Source organism: Convolutriloba macropyga, chromosome 7 (genome assembly GCF_964194025.1).
Source record: "Convolutriloba macropyga chromosome 7, txConMacr16.3, whole genome shotgun sequence".
Lineage (NCBI taxonomy): Eukaryota > Metazoa > Xenacoelomorpha > Acoela > Convolutidae > Convolutriloba > Convolutriloba macropyga.
This window is the reverse complement of record NC_134474.1, coordinates 70800942-70815830: the sequence shown is the minus strand read 5'-3', so window position 1 is coordinate 70815830 and position 14889 is coordinate 70800942.

The window sequence follows — 14889 nt, the reverse complement described above, 5'->3', positions numbered from 1 at the left end:
TTTTTCCCACAACAGTGCACGAATATAGCCCATTATAGATGTGCCCTCCGTTTTTTCGCCTGTTTTTTGTTTTTTGTTGCGGCTTCTTTTGCGTTTTTTTGTATTGTTTTTTTCTGTTTTTCTCTTTGTCTTTGTTTTTTCTTTTTTGGATTTTTTTCGTTCTTCTGGCACGCCGGGCCCTCCATTTTTTTGCCTGTTTTTGTTCTCTTTGCTGCTTTTTTGCGCCTTTTTTGTCTCGTTTTGTCTTTGCTTTTTAGGCGTTTTTATCATTTTCTATTATTTTTTTCTCCATGTTAATTAATTTTTTCTCCATGTTTAATCTTTTTCTCCGTTTTTTTTAAAATATGTATGTGCTTCAAACCGTATGGCTAACCGTATTACCAAAAGTAAACCGTTGTTAAGGTAATGATCAGGTTAAACACACCTAAATTCTAGTTTAACTTGCGTTAAGGTAAAAACTTCCCGTATTTTTGATAAGTTCCAATTACATTAAATTACAATTACTTTTTTCGTAATGTTCTCCAGTATATAATTGCAAAGTTTAAAGTAAAATTACCTTAACAAAATGTCGAATCTTGCATAATAGAGACAAGGGAGACAGGATACACCTCCAATAGTTCTCATCGAGATATAAAAATTGATGAACTAGACGAAATCCGACGCTTATCTTGAAAGATATTCCGATTTTGCAAATGACGCTTACCTTTCAAGAAACTTACAAGATCTTGAAAGATCGGCAAGAAACACTGTTAGACAAACAATTGCACTTTGACAGACTAATAATTTCGAAGATCATTTTTTCTTATGAATTCAGCCCATTGACGGAAGGTCTCGGTTCAAAACAGAAAACTTAATATTTCAACTTAACATTCGATAACGTATTTGAAACTTTCATTCCTTGAATAAGTAAAAAAAGATCAGTTTATTGGTTCATTCTGTCCACAACCAATGTGAATAGTTTGGTAAGCACTACAAAATGCCCAAAAAAGCCTCCAGTGCTTTCCAGTTTGTGATATATAACGTTTTATGTTATTTTTCTTGACCGACTTAAGTTGTTTCAATGGCTCCAGTTAAATTTTGTTAAAAATAGAACCCAAATTTTTTGAAAAAGTTTAACAGTAGTAAAATACACAGGACTGCAGGCCTAAAAGCTGCAGTAAAGTTGATTTTTTGTTTTTTATAGGTATTATGTGCCTAAAATGGTGAAAAGCATTGACCTCTTGTTAATTAGTAGAGGTTTCTCAAGAGTTTTTGTGGAAGGCGCACTGCTGCTTACACTTTTATGGAAATTTCCGACATAGATAAATGTGCGAAAAATGAAATATTGCTCGTTTAGGTCCGTTACGGCCTTCTGGAGCATCTTTCGAAAGACTAAAAGTCGTTAAATTAATTTCGATGTACGGCAGGCATACAAAGTTTTTCCCACGACAGTGCACGAATATAGCCCATTATAGATGTGCCCTCCGTTTTTTCGCCTGTTTTTTGTTTTTTGTTGCGGCTTCTTTTGCGTTTTTCTGTGTTGTTTTTTCCTGTTTTTCTCTTTGTTTTTCTTTTTTCTTTTTTGGATTTTTTTCGTTCTTCTGGCACGCCGGGCCCTCCATTCTTTTGCCTGTTTTCGTTCTCTTTGCTGCTTTTTTGCACGTTTTTTTTGTCTCGTTTTGTCTTTGCTTTTTAGGCGTTTTTATCATTTTCCATTGTTTTTTTTCTCCATGTTAATTAATTTTTTCACCATGTTTAGTCTTTTTCTCCGTTTTTTTAAATATGTATGTGCTTCAAACTGTATGGCTAACCGTATTTCTAAAGTAATCCGTTGTTAAGGTAAAGATCAGGTTAAACACCCCTAAATTCTAGTTTAACTTGCGTTAAGGTAAAAACTTCCCGTATTTTTGATAAGTTCAAATTACAAAAAATTACAATTAGTTTTTTTGTAAGGTTCTCCAGTATATAATTGTGAAGTTTAAAGTAAAATTACCTTAACAAAATGTTGGACCTTGCATAATAGAGACAAGGGAGACAGGATACACCTCCAATAGTTCTCTTCGAGATATAAGAATTGATGAACTAGACGAAATCCGACGCTTATCTTGAAAGATATTCCGATTTTGCAAATGACGCTTACCTTTCAAGAAACTTACAAGATCTTGAAAGATCGGTGTGAAACACTGTTAGACAAACATTTGCACTTTGACAGACTTATAATTTCGAAGGTCATTTTCTCTTTTGAATTCAGCCCATTGACGGAAGATCTCGGTTCAAAACAGAAAACTTAATATTTCAACTTTACATTCGATAACGTATTTGAAACTATCGTTCCATGAAAAAGTAAAAAATGATCAGTTTATTGGTTCATTCTGTCCACAACCAATGTGAATAGTTTGGTAAGCACTTCAAAAGGCCCAAAAAAGCCTCCAGTGCTTTCCAGTTTGTGATATATAAAGTTTTATGCAATTTTTCTTGACCGACTTAAGTTGTTTCAATGGCTCCAGTTACATTGTGTTATAAATAGAACCCAAATTTCTTGAAAAAGATTGACAGTGGTAAATTACGCAGGACTGCAGGCCTAAAAGTTGATTTTGTGTTTTGCGTAGCATTAAATTTTTGTTTTGCATAGGTTTTATGTGCTTAAAATGGTGAAAAGCATTGACTTCTTGTTAATGAGTAGAGGTTTCTCAATAATTTTTGGGGAAAGCGCACTGCTGTTTACACTTTTATGGAAATTTTCGACATAGATAAATGTGCGAAAAATGAAATATTGCTCGTTTAGGTCCGTTACGGCCTTCTGGAACATCTTGCGAAAGACTAAAAGTTGTTGAAATAATTTCGATGTACGGTAGGCATACAAAGTTTTTCCCACAACAGTGCACGAATGTAGCCCATTATAGATGTGCACTCCGTTTTTCGCCTGTTTTTTGTTTTTTGTTGCGGCTTCTTTTGCGTTTTTTTCTGTTGTTTTTTCCTGTTTTTCTCTTTGTTTTTCTTTTTTCTTTTTTGGATTTTTTTCGTTCTTCTGGCACGCCGGGCCCTCCAATCTTTTGCCTGTTTTTGTTCTCTTTGCTGTTTTTGTTCTCTTTGCATTTTTTTGCGTTTTTTTGTCTCGTTTTTTGCCTTTGCTTTTTAGGCGTTTTTATCATTTTCTATTTTTTTTTTCTCCATGTTACAGCCAAGGAGTTCAACCCATCTTCAACCCATCTTCAACCCATATTCAACCCTCCTTCAAGGAAAACAACGTGCAGAAAAGAACCAGGAAAAAGAAAAAAAGTTTAAGAAAGCGAAAAGATGGAAGGACTCCTTTTCTGGTGGGTTAGAGTATTTTTTCCATGTTCATTTTTTGCTTCCTTTTGCTGATACGTGTACTTTCAAATATTGAGACGTTTTAATATTTTAGGTTTAAGATTTCAAGGACTTAGGAGTAGATTTAGATCAATTTTTCAAGCGTAAATTGTAGTGGCGAAAAGATCTATCTTGTAAGATTCAGGCAAAAAAATGGCTATCTTGTAATGTTCTTGCAGAAAAAATGGCTATCTTGTAAGATTCTGGTAGAAAAAAAGGCTATCTTGTAAGATCATGTCAGAAAAATGGCTATGTTGTAAAATTCTGGCAGAAAAAATGGCTATCTTGTAAGATTCTGGCAGAAATCTCGCAAGAATATGCGTATTCTTGCAAGATAAGCATTTGATTTCGACCCGAGTTGCTTTGCAAAGTTAAATGGTCAGAAAGACAAAGAATGAAGTACAGAGGTTTCTGTATACAGTATAAGGACATTGATGACAGTAGAAAGAAAGGAATGAAAGACTTTGAGAAAACCAATGGTATTTTGTTTACGAAAAACACTAGAATTGAAATTCAAATTTATGTATGAAAAACACTGAATATGTATTCCTTGTAAGTAACCGAACGTTGGTGGGGATTATTTTTTTTTTGGAAATGTAAATAGGTAATCTAACAAAAAAGAGAAAGAAAGAAAAGAAATTAAATTGCGCTTTGAAGATTTGTTCGCCATTTCTGGGACTTCTCTAAGGAATTATAAAATTTTTTTCTGCAACTAATGATTACAATCGGCAAAGATTAAAAAAGTCAGAAGGGATAATAGCTTTTGTTGCACACTGAATGCAGGGAACATCAAGATCAAGGCGATTTACCAATTGTTTTTACTTCGCAAATGGTCGGAGAAGAGATTTTTGATAGTTAAAAATTGATTCTTCATGTTCTTAGTCGGTTCTGTGGCTCGTCTTGATGAACTGAAACAATGTTTTCAAAAACCGTTTCTTCTCTCTTTATTGTTTGTTTTCACCCTTATAGATGCAGTAACTTTGCTAGTGCATCAATTCTTGCAGTAACTTTGCTAGTATTTACTAGTGCATCAATTCTTGTGCATCATGGAGCCTATTGTTGTAAAGTCTTAAAACATCGGAGAAACTGAGCCACTGAAGCCATTTGGGAAGATCACCGGAAAATCAAAGGTCATAATTTTTAGCAGACATCTTTTACTTGTTACAAAAAATAGCTGCTTGATATTGCGTTCAAACTGAAAGTGCAGACGGGTGATGATCAAGTTTGGGTTTCATTGTTCAAACAATGGAAGTTCCTACTTATGATGGTGCCTGATGCTGTCCAAAGTCTTCTTCACTGTGTGTTTTTTGTTCTCATAATGCAACATGATGCTCATTTTGCGTTCTTTGTAGCGCTATAAGTTCTTGGCCTTCATGCGCCAATCTCCACAATCCAAAACCACCTAATCAAAAACTCCAAAAACACCAAAAACTCCAAATCAATTGATACGAGAAAAATTTTGCTTTGAGGATATCTATCATCTGGTCCGCTCTGAAAGGTCCAGTAGGTCCAATTATTTCTTAGTCCTGGGAGTTATTTCGTTGCTCTTAAATTCCAATGACCTATTTCAAGCTTTCTCGTAATGCCTTTTTGTAATTCCCAGTGTGGGAGTTTGTGCCTCTTCTATTTAATTATTTCAGAGTTCTCAGATTGTGACGACGGTTCCCGAAGATTATGGTTGTTGTCATAGATTATTGCGTCATTCATTAAAATGGATTGCATCTTCAAAAATGTCAACCCATCTTCAGAAGCTGCAAAAAACTGGATTACGATGGATCTGCCGAAGTGTTCAGTTTTCGGTTCGAAAACGATCACTTTTGTTTTCGTGGCAGTTTCGCCTCCTGTGAACATTACAGTACCAATATTCCTGATATTTAATTCTTCAGGTAATATCATAATCTCTTCAGGTAATATTGTAATCTCTTCTATTGAAACTATTGAAACTGGAAGCTTATGGGAGCCATGACATACGTAGAAAACACGTGTAATACGTGTACAATTGTCTGAGACATGTTATTTGCAGGATAGGCTCAGAATGAATTTCTTACTGCTCAGAGTGTTTTAAGGCTGCAAATTTACAATACTGGAGTCTGAATTCAGAAAACTTTTTGTCCTGTGCTTTACCATGAAAAGTCTAAAATATGACAAGATCATAGTACTGATCAGAGTAAAAATACAGAACTGAAATACTTTGGTCCAGTACTGATTTTGTCTGTGAGTCCAGCCCGGGAGCTCTATTAGTTCGTTGCACATGTTGTCTGACTCTTCTTTTAGTGAACGTTGTAGAATCACAGAATAATCAATTAATAGGATTCAGCCTTCTTTACTGCTAGCAACTTTTTAAAAAAATTTGTTGTTGATACCCAATCGATTTCTTTTTTGCAGATGTTCCTTATGGGTAACTTTACGTGTTTAGGCGTTTTTCGATGCTTCTTGTTTGACGTGTTATCATCTTTCAAGTACCCCAGTAGATTTTTTACATTTTTTATTTCTGCTTTATATTCCGTATAGATTTCTATTAACTTTGTTTTTCTTTAGATTTTTATCCTTTTTGTTTAAATTAGGTCTTAGCTAGCGTTTTATTATATATTACCTTAATATACTAAAAGAACTAGTGGGTATATGTTTTGTTTTAATAAACACTTACCGAGCAAGTTTAAAGTCTGTTTTACATCTCAAAAAAAGCGCTCACAAAAGCCTGTGTTACTTTAATTTTGAAACAAGCTTTGTCTGCATACTCAAAAATAATTTAGCTGAAACAAAATGTTTTCCAAGATTCAACGAAAACTAAAAGCATATTAAAAAATCTGTGAGATTGCGATGTAAGTGAAAAATTTGTAGGTCAACAATACCAGAATAATAACAGAGCCAACGACTTGAGAAAAAACGTGATCTAGGTAATTTTCAAAACTTACGAGCTCTTTTACCTAACGGAGATGCCCTTGAACAAAATGATGTCTACCTTTTTCATGCTATTTCCTCTTATGCGACAAATTATGCTAATATTTCCTAGCTTCAATTCAGTTGTCAATCCGTTCCTGCTTATAATTGTCTTGAAAGTATTTCGGAAGCCCTTCAATGATAAAATGGACAGTATGCGTTCGAGTTGCAAGTGCTCAAAATCCACTGATTGAAGTGATTCAGAATGGACACAACTATATTTGCACGTGGCCGAGACTTGTTTAAATGAAAAAAGAGCAAAAAATTTTAATTAAATTTCCGTTTTCCTGAATGAGAAGAATGAAATAGGATTTTTCCCATTATAGCCCCCCCCCCCCGCTGCTTAGTGACCAGATAAACTAGAGACCCCAAGAATGGTATTTATACAAAAAATGGGTGCTGTAATTTCACTTGCGGGCTATAATGGGAAAGAACCATAAGTCTTCTCCAGGAGGGTCATTCCGGTCTAAGATCTTAGCGCAATAATTCGGGCACATGAGCGAGCAAGAGGGAGAGAGAGAGAGAGAGAGAGAGAGAGAGAGAGAGAGCGAGCGAGCGAGCGAGCGAGCGAGCGAGCAAGAGAGATAGTGAATGAGTGAAAGAAAGTGAGAGCAAGAGTGAGGGTGAGTGTGAGTTTGTGTGTATCTTTGAGTGTGTGAGTCTGTGTGTGTGTGTGTGTGTGTGTGTGAGAGAGAGAGAGAGAGAGATAGAGATAGAGATAGAGAGAGAGGAGAGAGATAGAGAGAGAGAGAGAGAAAGAGAGAGAGAGCTATCGAGTGTATTACCGTTGTGAGTTTTTTTACGCCAGACATAATTTTAAGGGATAATAAATTTTGGAGAGATTGATACGAGTTGTTTTAGCGAATTGTTTTTGATAGTTGTTGACACAACCGTCTCCAACTTAATTGATATAACTGATAAAAAAAGAGACTAACAGAGTTTTTTATCATAAATGTGATTGACAAAATAGTAGCATAGTGTTAAAAATCGATCGATATCGAAATTGTTGTCTGAGTAATTGGATCTCCAGCAGAATCCTTGATAATGGTTAAGCTGTGATATCTGTGTTTTTTCACAATGTTTTTTTAAGTCAGGGTAAAGCATAATTTATGTTTACGAAAAGCAAATGTATAAAAGCGAATGCCATTTGGGTCATTTTTCAATCAAACAGAAATCAATTTTTGGGTTCAGTGGTCTGCTTCAGGAGCCCAAAAAATTGAAATAATTAGAAGTTTATTACGGTCCGTCGCTATGTGTAGATATTTGTGGCATATTTAGGGATACCGAATTCTTGCAATATTACGAAAATAGGCCTGAAATTAGCTCTTAATTACCTTAACTCCTAATTAGCCCGTATTTTCCTTTCATGTCACATACGAGCTTAATTCTCATTTCTTCTATTTGGTTTAAGATGCTCAAAGGCGAGAAAGATAAAGCGTAAGCGAATTCAGTTTTGAAACGCTCTCGCCAACGTATTAATTTTACAAAACTGATTTCGATTACTAGTTAGAGCAAATTTACTCGCTTCTTAAATGTTCCAATAACTACGAAGCAACGCACAGTAATGTTGGCAACGTTTATATATCCAAAATTTCATCCATCATCGCACAGATCCAGCTGTTCCATTATGCTTGATTTTGGTTCAGTAACTCAAATTTCATCCTGACAACTCTTCTTTTTTGGGTTGATTAGTTTTTTGCTCCCGAGGGTTAAAAGAGGGTCTGTTGACTCACTCACCTCTTAGACGTCATCAATTTTGCTTGAGGTCCTTAGCCTATCTTGGACGATTATCTTGCAAGAATCTTGCAAATGATGGATATCTTGCAAAAGTTCTACCATTCGTGCAACCATTTTTCCTTGCAGAGCCCTCAGATTATGAAATAAAAACCGGGAATGAAAATTTGAAAAATGGAGAAGCAAATGAAGGGATGAGAAAGAGTTAAAACCAAGAAAAAAACGTCTAATTCGATTTGTGGCTGGAGGCAGGGGACCACATGAGTCAATACAATCCAAACCAAGATTTTTCATAAATTCAGTGATAGAGTGAGGCGTAAAAACTTGTAAGATCGTGTGAGAATGTAATGTTGCAAGATTCTGTCGTGATTATGTATAATCTTAAAAGATTTTTTTTACCAGATCGCTATCACTTTTGAACTCCCAGGTTGACCACCTTAGACAAAACTTTGATGAACTACTAAGACTTATAATAAGTTAATATGGTGACTTGGAAATATTAGGACGGTCGTCGTACGGTGCCGTAGAAAATTTAACAAGATCTTAGTACGGTTTTTGATTAAGATTTATGCGGTGATGTACTACGGCCTTACCAAACTTTCCAAGGTCGGGAGTAGTATTATATAGCTGTATTGGGATAGGGGGGGTTATCCTGCCATGAGGATAATAGGGTATAGAATGCATGAGGATAATATGGAGTGGTTTATCCCATGAGGATAATATGGAGTGGTATATCCCATGAGGATAATATGGAGTGGTATATCCCATGAGGATTATATGGAATGGTATATCCTATGAGGATAAATTGGAATATTATGTCCTGTGAGAATAAAAGGTTATGATATATCCCTTGAATATAATATGGAATTGGTTATTGTATGAGGATAATATGAAATCACATTGGAGCATATGGAATTGTCAATTTTAATAACGAGAGCCTATAAATTCTCGGCATAAATCAACTGATAAAATTTTCACTTTTCTGAGATGTGATAGAACGAAATGGTTGCTACTATTGCTACAATAGATTTGAAGATAATACACGAAAATTATTTGTTTGTGAGGGAAGTTTATCCTGAGTACAGTGAGAGATATTTGTACTTTTTAGCAACTTGTTTGCATTTGGATCCTAACATTGATCTTAACATTGCGCTCAAACTACGTCCCTATGGGGGAATAATTGGTATTGATAATTCATCACTGGACAAATATTTTAAGTCTTTCAAAATTCTGAGATTACACGCTATTCTCCACGACGCTGCCGGTTTTGTTCATGAGTTTAGCGAAAAAGGACCGGGTTACTCATACGTTTTACCTTGTCCAGTCACAAACGAGTATCTTGGTCACGTGACCGGCCTTGCATTTTGTCTTTACGTGAAAACTTTCAAAGGACGATTGTTCAGTATGTTGGAATGCTGAAATCACGAGCGGTTGTTCTCGACTTTGAAGGTTTTCGGAATAAATCTGGCTTCATAGTTAAAGAACTTGCTATTGCTACTGAGAACTTTATCGACATAATTTCCTTTCTACCTCCCAATTCATTCAGAACGCTCTCTTCAAGTGATCAAAAGTCTTACCAGTGGGTTTCTAAGTTTTTGCACGGTCTTCTGTGGGAAACGGGAGAATATCCGTACTGCTATTTGCAACAAATCATAGACAGCATTATTCTTCGATTTCCATTAGCGGTATTTTACGCCAAGGGCAAAGAAAAAACAAGTAAAGTACTCTCACGGAACTACTCCAGAAAAACGTAATAAATTTAGAGACATTGTCTTGTCCAAAAGTTGAAAATTTGAAGTTATATCGAGAAACTCCTATTTGCAACCTACATGCACTGAGTTGCCCAAAGAGACAGAAGAGCCGGCATTGCGCGAGGAAGAAAGCCCTGTTGTTCTATCACTGGTTGATGAATGAATCGACGTCCAGAGAAGACAAATCCGTCACTGCTTCAAGTGAGTTTATCTCCCAGTTTGACAGTCTACAGTTGCATAGCGCCCGACAATCAATTGACTGTAACACTAGTCAAGGAGGAAAGAATTGACTCTCGTGGACAATCAATTCTGAGAAAACAGCAGATTGTGTGTGGTGGCGCTGAAATAGAAGCTTTAAAGAAATATCTTTCTCTCGTGGAGTACTTTCAATTGTACCATGTCTATACAAGAGAAAATGCAAAAACTGAAACTAACCCCTTTACCTATGCCCAAGCGTGCAGTTCCAGTTCTGATGTCTCTGGACGATGAGAGTCTTCCTAAAGAAATCAAGCAGCGGGTGAAAGCAAACGATGTAGAGTCCATTGTTTTCAGAGATAAAGTAGACTCAATAAATGCAAACTATACAATCATTTACAGAAATGATGACAAAGACTCTGAATATGTGTTGTATGAAATATATATTGCTGAATAATTTTGTAATAAATTTGCAATTCATTTTTCACAAATAAATTTTAAAAATGAGTCAAACGGAAGATCAGTTAGATTCGGGCGGAGGCATAACAGACTTGGTTTTTGACGCGGAGCACCAAGAAAGACAGTCTTGGAGGTTTTGTAATTCGAGATTACCTCGATCAGAAGTGGTATATTTTACACAAATTTTTATAATAATATTTCTCATAACTGTTTCTTTGATCAAATTAGTGTTTTTAAACTTGATTGCGAAGAATCAACATTTTGGTTTTCTTTACTCTCGTGCACAGTTGGGTACGCTCTTCCGAATCCCAAGTTATGAACAAAATATTTTCAACGTCTGACAGGTTGTTCATGGCTGTTTGCGGGCCATCTTGTTGCGGAAAAACTGAGCTGATTTTCAAAATGTTACTGCATGGCATATTTTCCCCAGAGTTTCAAAAAATCTTTTATTTTTATCAGCATGATCAGCCAAAATTTCAGTCATTAGAGATGAAACTGAACATAGAATTCAAACAGTTTTCAGGTTTTGAACTCGTTTCAGAGTTAGAAAACTGTCTGCTTGTTTTTGACGATTCATGTGAAGAAAATTTCAACGACAAAGAGTTTTCTAAATTAGCAACTGCGGGGCGACATAGAAACATTAGTGTAATATATGTTAAACACAACTTGTTTCAACAGAGCAAATGGTCTAGAACAATTGATTTGAATACAACACATATATATAATTTTGTTCAAATCACCACGAGACACACAGCAAATTAATTTTATTGGTCGACAACTGAATAACACACAATTTTTGAAGGAAAGTTATGAGCTAGCAATCAGGAAGCAGTTTGGTCATTTGTTAATCGACTTAGATTCAAAAACATCCGACGTCCTACGTTACTGTTCAAATATTGTTCCTCCGGGTCCATCAATTGTCTATCTTCCATCAGCTAAAGCTGTTATCACCACTTTAACTGATGAGAGAGAAAGAACTTTGTATGCTGCGGCAGATGCTAGATACATCGGACTCAAACGTAGGAAAAATAATCAAGACGGCTCCAAATAAGTTCATTAAATTCCTTTGCGAGTGCTTACTCAATATTGTCAATGGAAACGTCCCAGTTAATAAAATCAAATTAGAAGGTTACGAGAAATCATTCAAAACACTATTATCTAATCAATCAAGTTTGAAACTAAAGAGAAAACTTTTAGCCAAAGAAACAGAGTTGGTGAGAATTGTTGGATTTTCTTGCTATCGATACTTGACAAAAGAATAATGCATACGGAAGAATTCATTTTAATTCCAAAACGAATGTTTTTGTCACATCAACCCGTAAAAAATGAAATTTTGGAAAACCCTAATTATGAACAGAAGGCAGCTCAACTATCACTATTTCAAAGAAATCAGTCTGAAAAACCACAAAAAGAAGAGAAACCTGTTGAAACTATGAGCAGTGTTTACGAAAACAAGGAGGCTACTAAGGAAGAAATATCAGAACCGGTCAGCGAAGACAGTGAGATAGAACCAATATTAAAGAAACAAAAAATTTCTCAGTTTGAGTCTATAATATCTGAACTTGAACCAATGGAGAAAAATAAAATTAAGCGATCTGAAATCTTACTTGAACACATTATGCAATCTGACGTCATTTCTATCGGAGGAAACGACGTACTTCATATCAACAAAGAACCACTGGGCGTTAAAGTTTCTACTTTTTTGTATAATTTACAGCAAACCACAAAAAAAAATTGACATTAAAAAGTACTCAAAAATTTTGACTACTCTCGATATATCACCACATTTAGTTGCAAACACTTATGCCAAGCAAATCTTGGAAAACTCGTCGGAAAGTGAACAAGAATTCTACCCAAGCCGAGAAAAACCCCGCAGTAGTGGATCCAAATCAACCCCAACAAGAGATTACGAAGAAACAAGCGACGAAACGACAGACAAAAAAGAGACCAGTCAAAAGAAATGGTCTTTCTTCTCCTGAAGTAAAACATTTGGAACAGCTTTATTTAAAAGGATCAGCTTCCTATGGAAGCACAAAACGCTTACATACTCAGAGCAAGCTGCCATTAGGCAAAGTGCAGTCCTATTTGGAGACAAAACCGTCTTTCACAAAGTACCGTTCAATTCGATTAAAATTTCCCAGGCTTAAAGTTTTTGTAAAAGACATAAATGAAATTTGGTCATTGGATTTGGCGCACGTTGACAAACTAGCAAAATATAACCGTAACATAAAATATCTCTTGGTAGCAGTTGACTGTCTATCAAGATATTTACGTGTCGAACCCTTGAAAACAAAGTATGCGACGGAAACAGCTGAAGCATTCCAAAAGATGATCAAAAATAAGCAGCCTGAAAAAGTGTGGGTTGACGATGGTAAAGAGTTTCTTGGAGCTTTCAAACAATTGTGCAACAAACGTGGAGTTCTTTTATACAGTACTTTCAGCGAAAAAAGTCTGCATTTGCAGAGAGGAACATTAGGTCACTAAAAAAGATAATTCATCGGTACCTCGAAGAAAAGTGGACATATTCCTACATTGACCAATTAGACCAATTTGTGAAAACAATCAATTCAAGAGTAAATCGGGTAACCAAACTTGCCCCAAATAAAGTTACAAAAAGGATGCAACGCGGTTAGTGTCATGGACCGCGCAAACAAGCACAACACAGAAGCCCAAATTTTACGTTGGGGATTTTGTGAGAATAGTTAAGAAGGACAAAGCTTTCCGGAAAAGTTACAAGCAATCATTCACAGAAGAAGTCTTTGAAATAACGGGAATACCTACATTAAACCCACCAACATACTCTTTGGTCGACGGTGACAACGAACCAATTCAAGGAAAATTTTATCAACCAGAATTACAACTTGTCAGGCTCCCTCCCGTTGAAAATGTCGAATAACCGGTTTGAAGACGAGTTTACAGTTCACGTTGTTTCATCCACTTCAATGGAAATATTTGATTCAAACACACTTGCATCATTTCGGAATTTTTTTAATGACGAAATTCAACTTTCAGGTGATTGGCGAGTGGCGCTTAGTGAAATCATATTCCCAACAAAAATAGAAAATATTGTAAACGGAAATCTGACTGTGTTCAACTTGAAAGACTATGAAGATTCCCAAAAGATGTCATCTGGAGCCAATGTTATCTCTAGACCTTATAGTGGGCAAAAACTAGCTTTTATGCCCGGAACATTTGATTCGGTGGCGCAACTTCTTGCCACAGTTAAGCGCACAGTTGGATTACCCCATTTTTCTTTCAGAGAAATTAAGAGCTCTGGAAAATACGAAATTTTGCTTGGGAAATATGAGGGAATTACATTTCCCAGTGAAGAAATCCCCAGCATCATTGGCTTTGAAGGTATTCCTGACGGTAATGGAAATCATATTGGGTACAAAATGAATCCAAATGAAAACAGGCTTATGAAAAGTGATGATACAAAAGCATATTATGGGGAATTTCCAGCCGACCCTTTCCAGCCGAATTTCCACCCGAATTTCCAGCCGAAAGCATCTCATTTTCATCTATACAAACATAATTGAATACCAATACGTCGGTGACACTAAGGCGCCTCTTTTGAGAGTCATTGATTCGAAACAACGTCTGAAAAACGGTAGTGTATGTGAGCTTGAACCAACTCATCGAATCGTTTTTACAAATCTAGACTACAAGAAACTATTAACCAACACAATTCAATCAATTTCAATTGAGCTGCGGACGGAAACAGGACAATTAGTTCCATTTTCGGGAACTGGAAAAGTTATTCTAACACTGCAATTCAAAAAGTTTTTCCAATAAAATGGATTCTTACTATGCTAATCAAGCGAAGTCTTTGCCTCATTTCTCTGGACATTATCGACAAAGAGGAAGTGGATTTGGCGCTTTAGCTGCAGGAATTGGACGTGTTGCACTACCCCTAGCACGTTGATTCATTTTACCAACTGCTAAGCGTATTGGGAAAGAGCTCCTGAAACAAAGTGTACCAGAAATTCTGGATGTAGTGGGCAACAAAAAATCTCCTAGACAAGCAATTAAGAATACAATTTCAAAAACTGTTAAAAAACAGACTGGAGGCTCTCGACGAATTACTTCACGTCGAAGGAAATTAATACGAGGCAAACCAATGAAAGTAGGCGAGAAACGCAGAAAGACCATTTCAACGCATAGATCACCAAAAAGAAGTCGGTCGGATTTTTTTGCTAAAGTGAACGATGATCGCTAATTTGTTACCAACAGAAGCAACTCACAGCTCATTGGATTTATTTGAAAAACCCTCACTACTGGTAACTTTTGATGGTAGTTTTTGTCAAAAATTGGGTCCAATCTACAGCCCAAATGGACCCATGTTAGAATTTGAAGTCGCTGGTGACAGAAACAACTTTATCGATTTACAAAAAATTTTTCTCGAAGTTAAATGTAAAATTGTCCAGTCTTCTGAAGCTGATTTGAAATATGACGCTACAGCCGCCGCTGACATTACAAA